This window comes from Dermacentor albipictus, chromosome 5, assembly GCF_038994185.2.
Source record: "Dermacentor albipictus isolate Rhodes 1998 colony chromosome 5, USDA_Dalb.pri_finalv2, whole genome shotgun sequence".
Lineage (NCBI taxonomy): Eukaryota > Metazoa > Arthropoda > Arachnida > Ixodida > Ixodidae > Dermacentor > Dermacentor albipictus.
Window position 1 is genome coordinate 95,583,976 of NC_091825.1, and position 18,423 is coordinate 95,602,398.

General features: G+C 47.3%; 1 long non-coding RNA gene across 1 annotated transcript in view; it reads right to left on the reverse strand.

Annotated features, from left to right (window-relative positions):
- LOC135918639 (uncharacterized) overlaps window positions 1-18,423 on the reverse strand; it is a 150,338-nt gene that overhangs the window by 12,475 nt on the left and 119,440 nt on the right. Inside the window, exon 5 of the long non-coding RNA XR_010569712.1 lies at window positions 17,500-17,609. This is a non-coding gene — a long non-coding RNA (uncharacterized lncRNA). The remainder of the gene's footprint in view (window positions 1-17,499; window positions 17,610-18,423) is intronic.

The following is an 18,423-nucleotide window of genomic DNA, read 5'->3' on the forward strand; positions in this document are numbered from 1 at the left end:
GTTCTGAAGCCAAATGGCAGATGAAGTAACGCTGCTATCGATTGATGGTATTGCCCTGTCCCAGTGTTACAGCGCCTACGCGTTATATCTGTATATATTCCCTAAATATCATTCCCCGTAATATTTGCTGAGGTGCTGCGCAGTGTCGCCTCAGAAAAACATATGTCGCCTCAGAAAAACGTTATATAGCGCGGATACCGCGTATTGACCGTAGCGTAGAGAAGGAATGAGTGACGTAGTGGCGTAGGACGCTGCATCTGGTTGCAGCGGAACACATTTGACGCAACGAAGCCAGTAGTGGTCCGTGGCTGTGTCAGCAGAGTAATGAGGCAGTTCGAGGCGGATAACTCCGGTTGAAGAGTCAGTGAGTGTTGAATGGACTGCAAAGAGGACTATTCCAAGAGTCACTTCGCGAATGCCTGCGGCGAGTACGGTGAAGAAAACTGGTTTTGGGCGAACGGCAATGTTGAAACGGGCATTACACGTTCCCATCACGGCTGTAGTGATGGGAGGGCACTCGGGTGGTAGGCGACTCGGCAGGTGTGAGAAATTTCCGGAGCCGGCTACGAAGATCTGAGCGCATTACTGACGCTTGAGCTACAGTATCGATGAGAGCTCTAACAGGCGACAAAACTAACAGGTCAACAAAAAACTTCGATTAAGTTCCTTCCGGGAGCAAGGGTGAACGGAGGTTTTTGCAGCCCGGGTAGTCAATACGGCCTCACCTCCGAGAGCTGCATTGTTCATTGTCCCGAGAAGCGACCAGAATAGGTTGGGGATGGCGACCGTCGAGATGGAGGTGAACGGGAGCGGCGGTGTTGCGGTGAGGGCCAACGCTAGTGGACTTTCCCCGAGCAGCAAGGTCGGCATCGTACGGCTCGGTCAGAGGAGATGGCCGGTGAATTCACAGTCGAAGCGGCGGTCAGCCTATATGGTCGATGTGAAGATCACCAGCGGCTGCGCCAGTGGTGGAAGTCGTGGGCGACTCGAAAGCGCACGAAACAGTATGTACAGGTTTAAGACATCGTGAGCAAGTCTGTCAGCCGCGTTAAGGTCTGCTACGCCTACATGCGAGTAAAGCCTTGAGGCTTTCGAAGCTGCGCAGGCCTTTGAAAACGCGTGACAAACTTTGTACGCACTTTTCCAGAGGGTCTCCAGGAGAAAGAACGTTCATGGCCCTCAGCTTCTTCTAAAGCAAGCCTGCATGTCAAGCCATTTTCTTTTTTTTAACGTCACCACGTGACCTCCCCAGTCCTATGTGACAAAAGGGCTGAGCAGGCCAGATGACTCCCTTCTGCATTGTCTCTTCACGGGGCCAGCGCATAGGTCGGCATGCCGATGCGTTATCGTACTTGCAGCGTCGGTGTTGTGTGACTTGTAAGAGTAATTAACCCACAAAGTTGGGATAGTTGGTGTTGATGCATTTGCTATGCACACTATCACTAACAATACTAACGGGAAAAAAAGTTGGGACAGGCCAGAGCGCTAGAAGAGAACTTGTAAGAGAACATGTAAGAATCAAGTTGACGAATCAAGTGCGCAAATATTTGTTTCGCGCACCACAGCGTCTAGGCGCATTGCACCTTATGTGCGAACACATGGCGTTTCTTCGAGGACACTGCACCCTCAGGAGGAAGAAGCCCACCCTGCGGCATAACGCCAGGGATGCATGGTTCACAGGCTGCGGGATTTTTCCTATTCCGCGACGCTGTGCGCGTCATCTTCTTCGCCTGTCGGGAGCTGCGCTTCTGAGTGATGATTAACTTGCCTGAAAGCAGGCGCTCAAGTGTAGGAAGTGCCCGCGGAATGTCTTGCAAGGCTCTGGATCCGCCTGCAGCCGACAACGTTCAAACAAACACGTCCCCCCAGCTCAGTCTTTTCCACGCCATGTACGTTACACTTTACTCTTTAAGATGTCCACACTGCGGAGGATATGGTTCATTATGCCACACCACTTGGGAATGCTCTTACACAACGAACACACCTTCCTTTACCAACCCCGCACATGTATACTAGGAGGCCGTGCTGTACAGCTCGGACTCACGTGACCAGCACAGACTGGTGAGGCGGGCCTGGCACACCGCTCAGCCCACAGGAGTCAACTAGGGACCCTCTTCCCCCCCACCCTCCACCATCGCACAATCGTGCAAGTTATTGAAGTTTTAACATTTCTTCGGCGAAGTACAGATGCCATCGTTGTTTTACTTAAACCATATAAGATAGCCATATGTGCGTACTATATTATAACACGTGGTCGCTGATGACGTCACGATCGGTGTTTTTCTCGCCTATGCTCGCCTACTTGTCCTTGTCCACTTAAGGCCAATCAGTAGTTATCACAGGCACTGAACTTTCAGAACCAGTTTAAATTTTCGTGCTCCGGCAATGTGATTTATGACGGATCTTCGTGCGAACCAATGTGCGTATGCTGTAGCGAAAAGAGGCGTGACTGCCGCCTGGTGCCGCACTCGGGTAAAAGGCATGCCGCTCACGATTACGCTGCAATAGCATCAAAATTTTGTAATGAAATAAAGAGAGCAGCAGTTTACGATAGGTAGCAAGACGCTCGAAGTGGTAAGGGAATACATCTACTTAGGGCAGGTAGTGACCGCGGATCCAAATCATGAGACTGAAATAATCAGAAGAGTAAGGATGGGCTGGGGTGCGTTTGGCAGGCACTCTCAGATCATGAACAGCAGGTTGCCATTATCCCTCAAGAGACAAGTGTATAACAGCTGTGTCTTACCAGTACTCACGTACGGGGCAGAAACTTGGAGGCTTACGAAAAGGGCTCTACTTAAATTGAGAACGACGCATCGAGCTATGGAAAGAAGAATGATGGGTGTAACGTTAAGGGATAAGAAAAGAGAAGATTTGGTGAGGGAACAAACGCGAGTTATTGACATCTTAGTTGAAATCAAGAAAAAGAAATGGGCATGGGCAGGACATGTAATAAGGAGGGAAGATAACCGATGGTCATTAAGGGCTACGGACTGGATTCCAAGGGAAGGGAAGCGTAGCAGGGGGCGGCAGACAGTTAGGTGAGCGGATGAGCTTAAGAAGTTTGCAGGGGACAACATGGCCACAATTAGCACATGACCGGGGTAGTTGGAGAAGTGTGACAGAGGCCTTTGCCCTGCAGTGGGCGTAGCCAAGCTTATGATGATGATGATGATGATGATCCACAGGTTGAAGTAGACGGAAAATTGCAAATATACGGGGAGAAAAAAATATTGTTCAAATACTAGTTCAAGCAAAGATAAAAGGTGAAAGTGAGCGTTGGTTGTAAGAAATACGTGGTAAAAAGAAGGCCACACCTAGAACATTTTGGAACCCAATAAACTTTTTAAGCAGGAAGTCTGGAACACTACAGCAATATATCCTAGACGAAGATGGAAACAAACTGGAAGGGAATGCGGCATCAAATTACATTCGGAATATAACAGCCAAATCATTCCAAGGCAATGACGAGATAGTTTTAGAGAAAGAAAAATGCGTTAATGAGAACCAGATGGAAAAGAAGCCGGTGCTGACAAATTGCAACTGGAGGAAAGCAGCAGAGAAACTTACTAAGCGCACAGCCACAGGGATAGACGAGGTTTCCGTTAAGCTGAAAAAATGAATAAGGGGCTAAAATTAAGGAAGCTCTGTTGAAACACGAAGAAAAAACGCTCACAACATAAGTACACACCAGACTGTTGGCGAAAAAGTAGAATGAATTTAATTTATAAAGGTGACGGGGAAAAAGATAGAATTTACACATACAGACCGTTGACCATTACACCAGCAGCATGCAGTTTAGCAATGCAGGCGACTAAATTAAAACTGCAACCATAGGCAGAGAACAACGCCACATTGGGAGAACTTCAGAATGGTTTCTGCATAGGTAGGCGTCTGGATGATAACTAATTTGTCCTTACTCAGTGCACTGAAATATCTAGAGAAGAAAGGAGACCGTTATACATGGCTTTCTTAGACATTACCGGAGCATATGACAACGTAGACCGCAACATTTTGTGGCATATAGTGGAAGGGGAAGGCTCATACAGCTTTTGAGGGAGATTTACCAAGAAAAATACAGTTTGTCTTGAACGGGAAAGGACGAGAAGTCAGGAGAAAGTTGATAGCAACAAGGGACTGATGCATCGGTGCCCTTTATCCCCATTTCTGTTCATTAAGTACATGGTAAGGATGGAAAGGGCGCTTGAGGGAAGTAACATCGGGTTTAGTCTCTCATACAAACAAGCGGGTACAGTAGCAGAGCAGCAGCTTTCAGGTTTGCTTTATGCGGACGACATTCTGTTGCTAGCTAACGAGCAAAGTGATATGCATCTGTGGACAGGAAGGCAACAATTTAGGTTAGAAATTTCGTGCTAGAAAGCCATGTGTTATGGTATTCAATGAAAACAGTGATCAGGCAATGTCAATACAGGGCCAGGAAATACCTCGGGTAAAAGAATACAAATACCTTGGTATATACATAAACAAATGCAATAGACTTATGGAAACACAGAAAAAAAACAATAACAGCAATGAGGAAGAGAAATACGGCCATAATGAAACACAGGGCGCTATGGGGATACGACAGGTACGAGGTGCTCCGGAGTATGTGAAAAGGTGTAATGGTTCTATGACTTACATTTGGAAATGCGGCTGTTTGCTTGAAGAGAACAATCAGGACTCGATGGCAACCAAAGGTCAGTGGGGTGCCTGGCATTGCGCACTCACGGAAAGACGGCAAATGAAGCTGTGCAGGGTGATATGGGCTGGGCAAGGTATCAAGTGAGGGAAGCTCACAGGATAATTGATTTTGAAGGACGACTGAAGAATATGGAAGAAAGTGAAGGGGTTTCGAGAGTTTTCATACATTTGTACGTAAAGAACATTCACTCCCAGTGGAGGAAAAGAACTAGGAAGCTTAGCAGCAGGTATGCTACCCGTCTAGTAAGGAACATAAGGAACTTGGCAACAAAGAATGTCAAACGCTAAGTTACAGAGACTCAGACAATCTCATCGGAGGTGGAAATGGAAAATAACCTGCTATGAGTATCTACCTAAGAGGAAAAAACGAAATCAGGAAAGGAACACTTTATGGTAACTCTAATGAAAGCTCTTCTCGAAGCGAAATCAGGATGCCTTGGAACGCGTGCTTATAAAGCGAAGTACAACAAAAAAGAAGCATGCGCTTGCTACGGTAAAGCTAGGGAAACGATGAAACATGTTTAATTGCAATGTGAAGATATCCGCTCAGCGGTCGGTTTAGGCTTTGCTGTACTCCTTGAAGCCCTTGAGTTCTGCGATAGCAGGGGGAAAGTAAACTTGTACGCAATAGAGGTTAGTAAGAGGGGTTTGGAAGTTTGGTGGCAGAAAAGTAGGGAAATCAAAAACAATGGAGGCGTACAAAAACAATCTTCCCAATGGTGGGTCAGAAAACTTGATGCTTGCAACCTTGTGTGTGTGTATTTTTTAATATAAGTAGGAGATTAGGCAAAATAATAACAAGAGCTTGGTGGCACAACCCACCGCCCCGTTTCAAGGGGTACGCTCATAACATCCATCCATCCATCCATCCATCCTACTGCCTCCGACACTGTTGTTCCGGTATTCCTTAAGTGGTAAGAAGTATAATGACAGGCTAGAGCCACACAATATCAGGAGTATTGTTTACAACTGTTCGTTTGTCTCAGCGCTGCGAGTGTCAGCGCTCTGGCGATTCCGTTTCTCAATTGAATGAAGCTATAAAGAAGTCACTGCACCACTGCTTTCGAAGGACACACACGCGTCATTGCTTCGACTGCGGCGAACGACAACATCAATTTTTTTTTCCTCGTTTCCCACCCTTTTCCGAGCACAGCATTTAAACGCTGGTCCACGAACATCGTTACTTTGAGGCTAGCAGCTCCGTTGCCGGCTCAAACGCATCCACGCGGAAGGGTCAGTTGGATGTACTCCCCAATCCTTCGCCACGTGGCACACACTTGCTTTTGACTATGGGCCTTCTTTGCCATTGCTTTTTGTTGCGACATATGTCGCTCTGAAGCGGGTAGGCTTTGTATAGCCTCTATTTTTACAGGTTGCACTTCGTAATGAACTGAGCTTTTTACCTCCAGATCCTTTTGTTAGCGCCCTCTCTCTCTCTCTCTCTCGGTGCGGCATCCTTCCGCCTTTTCGTCAAACCTGTTCCCATTTCATCGGCCTTCGTGGGCCGGTAGTGCCCCGAGGGATTGAGGTTGCGAGCTTAGCAGTCTTTCTCAAAGGCTAGCGAGTGCAAGAGAGTACAGTCGCGAACAAGGACGCGATTGGAGGGAGAGCGCTTCTTCTCGTCTTCTTTTTCTCTGTAGTTGTCCCTTTTGTTCTTTCAGACTGAGTTCTTCTTTAGCTGCGATCAACCAGCTTACGCAACAAAATCTTCTCTCTTAAATCATCTGGCGTGGAAAGGAAAGCAACATTTGAAAGATGCGATAGGTTTCGTAGGGAAGATGCAGGACAAGGGTAGAGAAAGAGAGGGAGAGAGAGAGAGAAAGTTCCGACCCCAGAAGTTGCACAGCTCAGGCAGTACGCAACACGGCAAAGTGAGAACATAAAATCCGGGACGCAGATTTATTGTGTGGGTCTGTCTTGAGAAAACAGTATCACGTTACAGGTCCACGGATACGGGCGAGACGTCAGATGGCGGTTTCACAAACCTCTTCTTACCTACATATTACAGGCCTAGAACTATGCTCTGAAAAGTGGCGTTAGTCACATTGGCACTCAAAACAATGATTATATGTGTTATACGCATAAATGAAAAAGTAATTGCTTGCAAAACAAAGCAGCATTTCCTTGGAGTCATCATCGACCGTGATTTGTCTTGGAAGCCACATAATTCAATGGGCATGTTTGTACATATCTGCAAAAGCGGCAGCGCAATGAAGACGCAGACGCAGACGAGACGACACGGGCGAGCGCTAGACGTCGTCTCGTTACCGTCTGTGTCTATTTTGCGCTGCTGCCTTTTCAAATATGAAGAAGAACTTGACTGTAATAACCCATGTGTTCACATTTGTCGGCGGAAAGTCTCGGAGCGCACCAAGAATTATTTATAATCTTCCTAGCATACCGCCCACCCGTGCTAGGTGACAAGAGTAAAACGAACCTTCGCGCACTCCAGAGTACACAAGGCTATGTTCAACGAACGTACCTCGGCCTCCCTATGTGTGCATCCACAGTAGCCACTATTGCCAAAGCGGCTGACCGCCCCGTAGTCAACGGGGTGCACCCGAAAATGCAGTCGACGCTCTAAGAGTGCAGTTTCGACATGTCGCGAGGACACCCTGTCACCATCTTGCTTGCCTGCGAACAACTTGACCGCATACGAGTTTTAGCCTTCTTCTGACTACTCACGGAGCATCGGTATACTATCTAATTACGCCCCGGCAGCATGACGTTCGTTTCAACTGTGGTACCTGCATTCGCGTCGACTAAGCCTTACCATACCATGGTATCAAGAAGAAGGCACACATGTCGTCTGCAGCATTAAAGCAGGCAGCATTATTGCTATTACACGAGGTCCATAGTAACCTATTACATGTTTACGCCGATGGGTCGGTCACGCACTCCAGTACAGCAGCTGCAGTATTTGGTCCAGCAAAGTCTACAGTGATAAAAGTCAGAACATCGCGCATGACATCAACGACGGCTGTCGAACTTGCAGCTCCGCGTGCAGCAGGCGTCTCAGAAATCATCCATCTTCTTTGATTCCAAGTTCACCCTCCAGAGTTTGCTCTCTGGATTACACCGTGGTCCCCACGAATGACTTGTCGCGGACACACAAGAAATTTATACCATCGGACAGTTTAGAAAGGTCATGAGATCGTATTTCTGTGGTTGCCAAGTCACTATGGCATCCTGGAAACGAGCAAGCAGACGCAGCCGCTTGATCTTCACATGACAGTGGCGAGTTCGTCGCTATCCCGATGTCAAGAGCAGACGCAGCGCAAAAGCTCCGTGTGCTTACTCGTGAGCTTACGTTGGCCTAGTAGAATTCGGCAGACATTACAAGCAGGCTGCTGCAGTCATCATCCTCGCAAAACCTGAAGAAATCAAATTAAAATCTTCAACTTTGAACACATAAACTGGTGCTGAACTTGCGGCACTCCGCGCTGCAATTGATTTCATTATTCATGAACCCCCGCAACAATCGGCAGTCTTTAGTGACTCCAAGGCAGCCCATTCAGTGCATAAAAATTCCAATACGCCACGGACCAATTACCAACTGGCCCCACAAATTCGACACATGTATCATCACAGCCCTGACAAGGAACACAACATAATCTGTCAATTGCTTCCAGGAGATTGCAGCATCAGCGGGAATGACCACGCCGGCGAAGCCGCCTGATCTGCATATGAAAGTGGTCAACGTGTCTTGATTCCGCTTTCGCGAACAGATGCTGCGGCTGGGCTGCGACTGATGTCCTGGGAATGTACTTTGCCTCTGTGTAACTCGAACGCTTTCACCATGTGTCGTTTGCGTTCGTTGTCTCCGGACATACGGATGCACCTACCGCCTGGGTTACCACGACGTGAACAGACCAAGCTGTACCGTAACTGCTTTAAAATTGCATGTGCATTTTTTTAAGAAACTGGACTCATCGAAAAAAAAAATCTATAGAGTGTGCGAACTGATGCGCTCTTTCTTTTTTTATGTTATCTTACTTTCTCATCTCTTTTGCCCTTACCCTATCCCCCTGTGGAAAGTAGCCAACTAGACGCTTAACCTGACGAACCTCTCTGCCTTTCACCTCTTATTTTCTCTCCTCCTTGTGTCACGCGTGAAGCATTTGACCTTAAGCGCGGGTCATTGCCTGTGTCACTGGTGAGTGGATGGGGGTATGCCTCTCGACTTCTAAGAGTGAACATAGAACTTCAGTAATGTTTGCTGGCAGGCTATAGCTTCTCATGCATTCTTCGTGGCAGTTTTACAGCACATAGAAAGCGTCCAAAAAGCCAAGAAATGACAGAACAAAGTGCTGTCCAGTCCTTCGTTCTTCTTCTAAAGGGAGAGTACTCTGTTATAAAAGGTTCTGACCTTCTTTTTCTGAAGGACAGCATCTCTGATTTTTCGCACGCTTTGTATGTGCTGAAGCACTGCAACAAAGAATCAACAAAGAATAAAGACTTAAATCTCCGGTTGCTGAAAAAAAATATTACTGAGTTTGGAAGGCGTACTTGCTTGCGAGTACACTATTTGTGCACGCGTATGTCGCATATATAAAGGTATGCACATTGGCTTCCTGATATCAGCGATGGAATCACGGGACGTTGAAAAAAAAATCGAATTTTATTTGGAAAAGTATACTTTCCAAATTGAATATGTACATGGGTTGTTTGGTGGTGGTGGTGATAAACTTTATTGAAAGAGGGAAGGGTAAAGAGGGACGTGGCTGAGGGTTAGGGCTCAAGTAAGGCCCTGGGCCTGCTTGGCCTTTTCCGCCCAGTCCACCAGTTCAAGTTGTTGGTCGACGTCCCCGGAACTGAGCCAGGCTGTCCAGTCAGTCTCGGTGCTGACGGGGGGATGAGAGAACGGGAGCGAGGTGCATTCCCACGTTATGTGTGTGAGTGTTCCTGTTTCTGAACAGAGCCTACATTTGTCGCTTTCCCTGCCCCCTGTGATTTTGTTAATGTATTTTGGGTGTGGGTATGTATTTGTCTGAAGTCGCCGAAACGCGACCGCTTGCGTTTTGTCGAGTTGCTTGGCCGGTGGTGGGAGCGCGCGACGCCTCAAGCGATACCGATGGGCTATTTCATAATACGTCTCGCAGGGTTCCTCGTGTCTCTCCTCATTCACGCCGTCCGCATCCGCGGACGAGGCTCGGCGCGCGAGATCTCGAGCCAAACTGTGAGCCGACGCGTTGCCGGGCACAGCCGCGTGAGCGGGGGTCCACACGAGGGTTTTCAAGCCGCTTAGGGGGCGTCGTGTGAGGACATGGTACGCCTGTTTGCAAATTCTACCACGGACGAAATTGCCGATGGCCTGCTTGCTGTCGCTCATGACGGTATTCGCTTCCGCATGCATGACCATGGCAATCGCGGTTTCCTCCGCTTCCACCACTCGGTCAGCCGTGATTGTTGTATGTTCTATCAGTCCTCCGTTGTGATCCGCTACCACCGCGGTCATGAAGTCGCCGCGAGGGTGTCTGGTTGCGTCTGTGTAGACCACTCCATCTTGCGAGCCGTAGCGTCGCCAAATGGCTTCACTACGGGCCTGCCGATGGAGCTGATGGAACTCGGGGTCCATGTTGCGGGGTAGAGGTGGCGCATAAATATGCCCCCTGACCTTTCGCGGAATCGTAATGTACTCTGTAAACTCGGGGATAGCCTCGAGACTGAGCTTCCGGAGGACTGTGCGGCCAGCCGGGGTTAGCGAGAGACGACGGACTTGAGCTGTGTAGTGAGCGTCTAAGAGCTCCTCGATCGTGTTATGCATGCCTAAGGCCTCTAGCCTTGCGGTGGCCGCGTGGTCCGGAAGGCCCAAGGCTGCCTTTGTGCTTCGTCGGTTCATGGTGTTTAATTTGGCTAAGTCCGTGGCTGCGAGTTTGACATATGGTGTCGAGTACATGGTTCTGCTGGTTATGTATGCCTGCACAAGTCGAAGCAGATCGCCCTCGTCCATGCCGTGGTGCCGATTAGCCACCCGGCGAATGAGCTGTAGTGTGTAGTTGGTCGCCCTCTGGAGTTTAACATGAGCCCGCAGCGCAGCGTGTTCTGAAAGTCTAGCCCCAATATTTTGACACTGAGGCACTCCGGGATGGTAAGTTCTCTTACATTAAGTTCAAGGAAGCGCCTTCTCCGTGGTAATCCCCTGGGACAGCTACTTCTGCCGGGCTTGATCAGGAGGTATTCGGACTTTTCCGGTCAGCACGTCAGGCCCCTCGACTCCGCATAAGCTTGTACGACGTCGATGCCACGTTGCATGATCTCTTGAAGAGTTTGTGGATCATCCGCCGCTGCCCATAACGTCACGTCGTCAACGTAGAGGCTGTGGTGAAGCCCAGGGATAGAGCACAGCAGTTCCGGGAGCCCGCCCATCGCCGCGTTAAAGAGAAAAGGGGAGATGACTGATCCCTGCGGCGTGCCTCGGCTCCCCAGCTCTATAAATTCAGTTTCGTGTTCACCGACTTTGATCCGGCACTTCCGGTCGACGAGAAAGTTCCGGACGTATCGGTATGCTCGGTTTCCGACACCCAGTTGGGTCAGGCCCTCGAGCACCGCTGCGTGGGCGACATTGTCGAAGGCCTTCTTCAGGTCGAGGCCCAGGAGGCACCGGAATCGGCGAGCGTCCGCCGGACTTTCGGGTTGCATCACCTGCCTTTTTAACTGAAGGAGCACATCTTGGGAGGACAGGTGTGGCCTGAAACCAAACATAGAGTGGGGGAACTCGTCCCCATCTTCTACGTGTTCATTGAGACGGTCTAGGACCACGTGCTCCATCAGTTTGCTGACGCATGATGTGAGTGAAATCGGCCTGAGGTTGTCCGCATTGAGTGGTTTGCCTGGTCTTGGTATAAACACGATCGTTGACGTCTTCCACTCTTCCGGGATGGCGCCCGTCTTCCAGCATTCGTTCATGAACTCAGTGAGCTGCTCCATTGCGGCCTCGTCCAAGTTGCGTAGGATCTTGTTGGTAACGCGGTCGGAACCCGGCGCCGAGTTCGTCCGCAGCTTGTAGGCGGCTGCCGACACCTCAGTGAACGTATTGTCTTCGTCTATGTGCGCGTTCGGCCGGCCCTGGTAGGCCGCAGGTAACGGTGTCTTGAGTTGCGGGCCGATGTACTTGTCTCGCATCTCGGCCAGGAATGCCCCCGGGTCCTGAGCATGCCTGTGGATTAACTTGGCCATGCTTCTTCTGCCTTCAGCCCTGGTGGTGCCCGGGTCCAGGAGCTGGCGTAGGAGGTGCCACGTCCGGGCTGCGCTGAGGCGTCCCCTCATGCGATCACATATTTGGTACCATTGCTGCCGGGTGACCTCGGTCGCGTGATCGGAGATCTCTGCGTGTCGAGTCGAGTGATTCTTTCTTTTAGGGCTTGGTTATCTTTCCCCTGCTGTTGCCAACGCCGGAGCATGCTCGATCTTGCCTGCCACATGTGGAGCAGCCTGCTGACGCTGGTGCTCTGAAATCTCCGTATAAAAATTCTTTTTCGGCACTTTTATCTCTTATCATATGCTCCCCGGTAAGTAAAGCTAACGCGCACCGAATAAATTAGTTTTTTATTGATGGAAAAGTGGCGTAATGAGGACGGGCGGACGGACGGAAGGACAGACAGAGAGACAGACAGACAGACAGACAGACAGACAGACAGACAGACAGACACATACATACATACATACATACATACATACATACATACATACATACATACATACATACATACATACATACATACATACATACATACATACATACATACATACATACATACAGACAGACAGACAGACAGACAGACACATACATACATACATACATACATACATACATACATACATACATACATACATACATACATACATACATACATACATACATACATACATACATACATACATACATACATACATACATACATACATACATACATACATACATACATACACACACACACACACATACATACATACATACAGACAGACAGACAGACAGACAGACAGACAGACAGACAGACAGAGAGACAGACAGACAGACAGACAGACAGAGAGACAGACAGACAGACAGACAGACAGACAGACAGACAGACAGACACATACATACATACATACATACATACATACATACATACATACATACATACATACATACATACATACATACATACATACATACATACATACATACATACATACATACATACATACATACATACATACATACATACATACATACATACATACATACATACATACAGACAGACAGACAGACAGACAGAGAGACAGACAGACAGACAGAGAGACAGACAGACAGACAGACACATACATACATACATACATACATACATACATACATACATACATACATACATACATACATACATACATACATACATACATACATACATACATACATACATACATACATACATACATACATACATACATACATACATACATACATACATACATACATACATACATACATACATACATACATACATACAGACAGACAGACAGACAGACAGACAGACAGACAGACAGACAGACAGACAGACAGACAGACAGACAGACAGACAGACAGACAGACAGACAGACAGACAGATAGATAGATAGATAGATAGATAGATAGATAGATAGATAGATAGATAGATAGATAGATAGATAGATAGATAGATAGATAGATAGATAGATAGATAGATAGATAGATAGATAGATAGATAGATAGATAGATAGCGCAATATTTGACCATAAAACTAGTGCAAAGCACCTGGAGCCCGCTACGGTATAAAAAAACGTCAAATACGGAAATACCGAGAAATAACTGGGGAAGTGCATCGCTTATAACAGATACGAGGGTGCGGTAATAAAGTTAGTCGTAGGACACGCAGTTTATTCATGTCATCGTCAGTGAGAAAAAAAAATTTATTGATGCTTGCATTGCACTAATATTTCTGCCTGCAGTGTTATTTTGTGCACAAACTTTCCCAAGCGCAGTTATTTGTACAGAGCGAAAATTTGCTCGACGAAATTATAATAATTTCTGAAAGTTGTCGCACAGATCGCCGAACACGGGCCGAATGTGTTCGAAATATTATGTGAAGATTCTCGTTGCGAATTAGTGGAATGAACGGGTATATAAACACAAACGACGAAGATTATGATAAGAAACCAACAAACACTGACACCGAGGACAACATAGGAGAAATTACTTGTCCTTAATAAATGAAATAAAGAAACAATAAATTAATGGAAATGAAAGTGGATGAAAAAACGTCTTGCCGCAGGTGGGGAACGATCCCACAACCTTCGCATTTCGTGTGCGATGCTCTACCAATTGAGCTACCGCGGCGCCGTTTCCCCATTCACTTTCTTGGGCATTTATGTTTTCTAGCAGAACGCTGGGAGTGTTAGCCAGCGCCAACACTCACGGACCTTGGCGGCGGAGGTGGAACATCCTTTCTGCCGCAGGTGTCAAGAGAACGTCATTTTTTTTTGCGGGGGGGGGGGGCGAGGGCAACCGGTCAACAAACCAACACATGCTACCTGAAGGCGTAGACGAAGAAGTAGTAGTAGAAGAGCAACGACAGCAATATCTCTACATCTAAAAGTTTTAAAAAGCAGAGTAGCAACGACAACACACATAAGCAGTTTTAGGGAAAGGCAACAACGCAACAACCATAATAGACCCTTTTAACAGAGCTCGAGGTATTCCAAAAGCTCTACTGTATACCGGCTGCAAAGACTGTGCATGCGCGGAGTTTAGCTGTCTCCGGTATACGTTTACCAGAACGCTCCGCCTATGCCTTGTTTGTGCAACAACGTGGCAGCACCGAGGCTCCCCGCTTCGTTCCTAATTGGCCCGTGATACTTGCTCTGCGTCGTGACAGCATGAAATAAATGGTAAAATCGGTAATCACTTAGTCTCATCTTACGCCAAGGACAAAGTATACATTAAGCACTCTTTCGTGCAAATACAGCGCGAGTTCTAAGCGTTCGCTCGACCACAAACATTTCGTATGGAGAGAAAGAGAATGTTTATTGGTTGGTTCGCCTGGGAAAGACATGTCGCGCTTGAGGGATGAGAAAAGAACGAAAAAGAATGAGAGCGAAGAAAGCAAATCAGCAAACGAACAAACGCCCCGCACAAGAACACTGTAGCATACAAGTTATTAACAGTGTCATCGAGTCCTGTACACCCCGTACTGAATATTTGTTCTTCCTCCAAGAGCGAACCTGAAGAAGAAGCAATCAAATACGCACATCAGTGCGGTGTGCGTAAGCCGGAGAAAGAATAACAGAGAGTCCCAGACACAGAGTCCACCATGGACTTTCTTCTAACGTAGTTGTGGAACTTCTGTATATATAGAGTAAATATTCTTCGTCTCTCAACGCAATGATCGCGGCCTTTTATTCTACATCTCGCAGGAATGCTAGAGAAGCGCCTTAGTAGCGCGAAGGCAGAGGCTTCGAATGAGAGAAGGCCAAGGAAAGCGTCGGCAGGAGACTACGAACATGGAATCCGAACCGTAAACGTGCATACGGCAAGCACGTTGCCAGCCGAGAGTGCAACCACGTCCAGCCTGCGCATTTCTCCTTTCGACGTGGGCCGTTGGGAGCGCGGTCGCTCTTGGGATGAGGTTCGCTCCTCGTTAGCAGCAATTAGCCAAGAAAAACGGGCAGCCGTGGCCTATTCCAAACTAACGTTGGCAATCGCACTCTCGGGAGCGCGGCCGATGGGGATAGCACCGCTTCATTCTGTGCCCTCCCTCTTGGGGCATGCGAAGATCGCCGAAGGGAAAAGCGGCGCCAGATTTAATCGGGCTTTCACTGGCGGAAACAGCACAACAGGGTGCCTTCTCTCTCTCTTTTTATCTCTCTCTCTCTCCCTCCCCCTCTCTCTCTCTCTCTCTATATATATATATATATATATATATATATATATATATATATATATAGAGAGAGAGAGAGAGAGAGAGTTTTTTAATGTTATCGTTTACTGTCTGTCACGGTAAATTTCACTCGGCAAAGACAGTACTTCTCATGCTGTGCTAGATTCTGCCATTCTGTGGACGTGGGCGCTTGTCTATCTATGTTTTGCGAATTTCGCGTAAATCTAGAGCTCCGAGCTTCAGTAAAAAGATTGTGACGCTAAGTACATTGGCGAACAATCCATTTCCCGCCATTCCACCGATAGCCTTGATTTAATTTCTTCATAGTGCACCATACCCTCTACAGTAAAAATATGGAGATAAGAATACTCGACTGAAAGCCGGATGCACACCCATGTTTTTGCCAGCAGCGGTACATCGAAGGCTGTGAAAAAGCAGCTGTCCTAACATGGGAGATGAGTCTAGGAGTAACGAACGTGGGCATGTATTGTAAAGGCTAATAATGTGGAAGGAGCCTAGTGAAATGGACTTAGTCTCCAGAATGCCTATAGACTTCTCGTAGATTGCTCTGTCGGTTGACAGATTTCTTTTTCCTTTTCTCGCTAAAGCATATACAAAACGTCTGACCTTATCAGAGGTCTGATAATGGCCTCTGATTAAGGGGCTGGCAATGGCTAATGGGCTGGCATGTTACTCCAGGGGCTGAATGAGAAATGATAATATCACGCCTATATTGTTTTGACTTTTGACGGTGATTGTTCTTCACCCGGATTCTCACTGTCATCAACATGATCGCACGTCGCGAAGCGCGTATATACGTACTGGGCGTTTTACGAAACATGTCCGAAATTCTTTCAAAATGAGAAAGGTGATACAATTGAAGACTTTGCTCTTGATTGATTTTACTATAGAGTCATGCATTTTAACATCGCTCGATAAAGTAATCAGACAAGCAATTATGCAAATTGCACTAATTTACTTTTAAGCAAAATAGCCACCTCTTAATCTCTACAGAACACTCGAAGCGTTCCATCCGGTGAGCTCAGAACCATTTCAATCCCCACAGAAGACCTGACGCTTAAATGCTTCCAGAAACGCAAAGATCTGAACGCTGCTAATTTCTCCAGCGTGATGAGTGCCGGCCAACATAGAGTTTCTCACTGTAACACCTAGAGGGTAATCTGGCGCAACCATCTATAGGAGTTTCTTAAGCGGGCACCGTGCCGTCATGGGAATGACGTTATATGTGTCTGCGAGGCTCGTGTTGGCTGGTGTTGTAAGAGGCTTCGTCTAAAACGTGGATATGGCTTACGCAAATAACGCGTTCTCAAAGTAAAATCTTCATAAAATGTTTCCATTCACGCATATTACATCTTTACTCACCCACGATGCATGACCAAGCGAAGAAAAGCAAGAACAGACAACCAACTGTTTCAAAGCGAGCGCGAACCTTGTCGCCTGTCCTCCAACTTTAGCGGCCCGCTGATACTTTTTACGTAACATGTAGTCGTACACACAATAACAAGTTCTCAAAATTAAACAAAACATGTTTTCGCGTAATAATAAAGCTAAAACAGCTTTTCGCGTGCTGTTGTAGTAGAAAATGAATCATTGTGACAGACGAAACGGTACTTGCCAAGCGCGTCTTCAAGGCGTCCTGTCTCTGCGAGAACGATGCCAATCCGAATCCACAATATACCGGCATTCCCATGCATACCACAGCGCAGCAGCGCCAGATTTCCCTCTAGGTAATGTAGTGAAAAACTCTATGCCGGCCAATTTCATTGAACAGCCGAAGAGCTCAAGTAACACGCCCCTCTGTAGACGTCCATGAGTGACGTCACCGGTCTCGCTTCATCGTCGGGCGAGCATGAAGCAAACGAGAACGCGACTAGATTAGAACGCTCACTTGACGCTCGCTTACCTGCGATTGTGAGGGCCGTGGCTTCTGCTCTTCTTTCCGGATTTTTACTCGATTTGGCGCGCAGCACTATTTGTCAGAGAGCGTCGTCCTCCACTCTCATTACGGACGTCCTGCAAGCATGAATAAATCATGCAGAAGGGAAAGAAAAGAAACAAGCAAGCGAAGAAGGAAAAAAAGCAAGCCTTGGTAACGACTGCAGCCACACCGCTTATAGTAACCATAGCTCAAGCTATGTATAACAGCACCGCGGAGTACAAGTCCCTCGAGGTGCCGGAACCAGAACCGCTTAGTCGTCCGCGCTTTGCGCGCCCGTGGGTTTGTTCGGAGGCCATTTGTGGCCCTTGCACCGCGTGGAACTGGCAGGCCTAATTACCTGAGCCTAAACGTTTCCAATAATTCCTTTTTTCTTTTTTCTTTTCTTTTTTTGTGTGCAAGATCACACAGCTCGCAGGCCCGTAACCTTGGCTTCCGAGCGTGTTCATGAATATTCGGCTTCCCAGCATCACATGAGCAAGAGCTCGAGAGTGCGAATGAGAGTTGTCTAAGCGCAGTAAATATGAACTGTGAGAAGAAAAGACTGCACAAAACAACGTTGGACACAGCTCTTGTGATGTGTTTTTTGTGATGTTAGTATAGATCTATAGTTTTCAAAAATAAGCTACTCCAGGAAATACACATAGTACGAAGTACACGCTGACATGGTTGCTTCTAATTCTAATTCTAACATATATGAGAACCCACTATTCTTCCGTGAGGAAACTCAAAGACAAAGCTTCTGGGAGCACAACTATTCATGTTACAAAGGCTGTTTCACATGCTGCGACTGGAACAAAGAAAAAAGGTTCGATGCAGTCGCACTCATCGCAATGCAATTTTGCGAGGGCTCATTTCACACGACTGCAACTTCAACAATGCGGCCTGTGC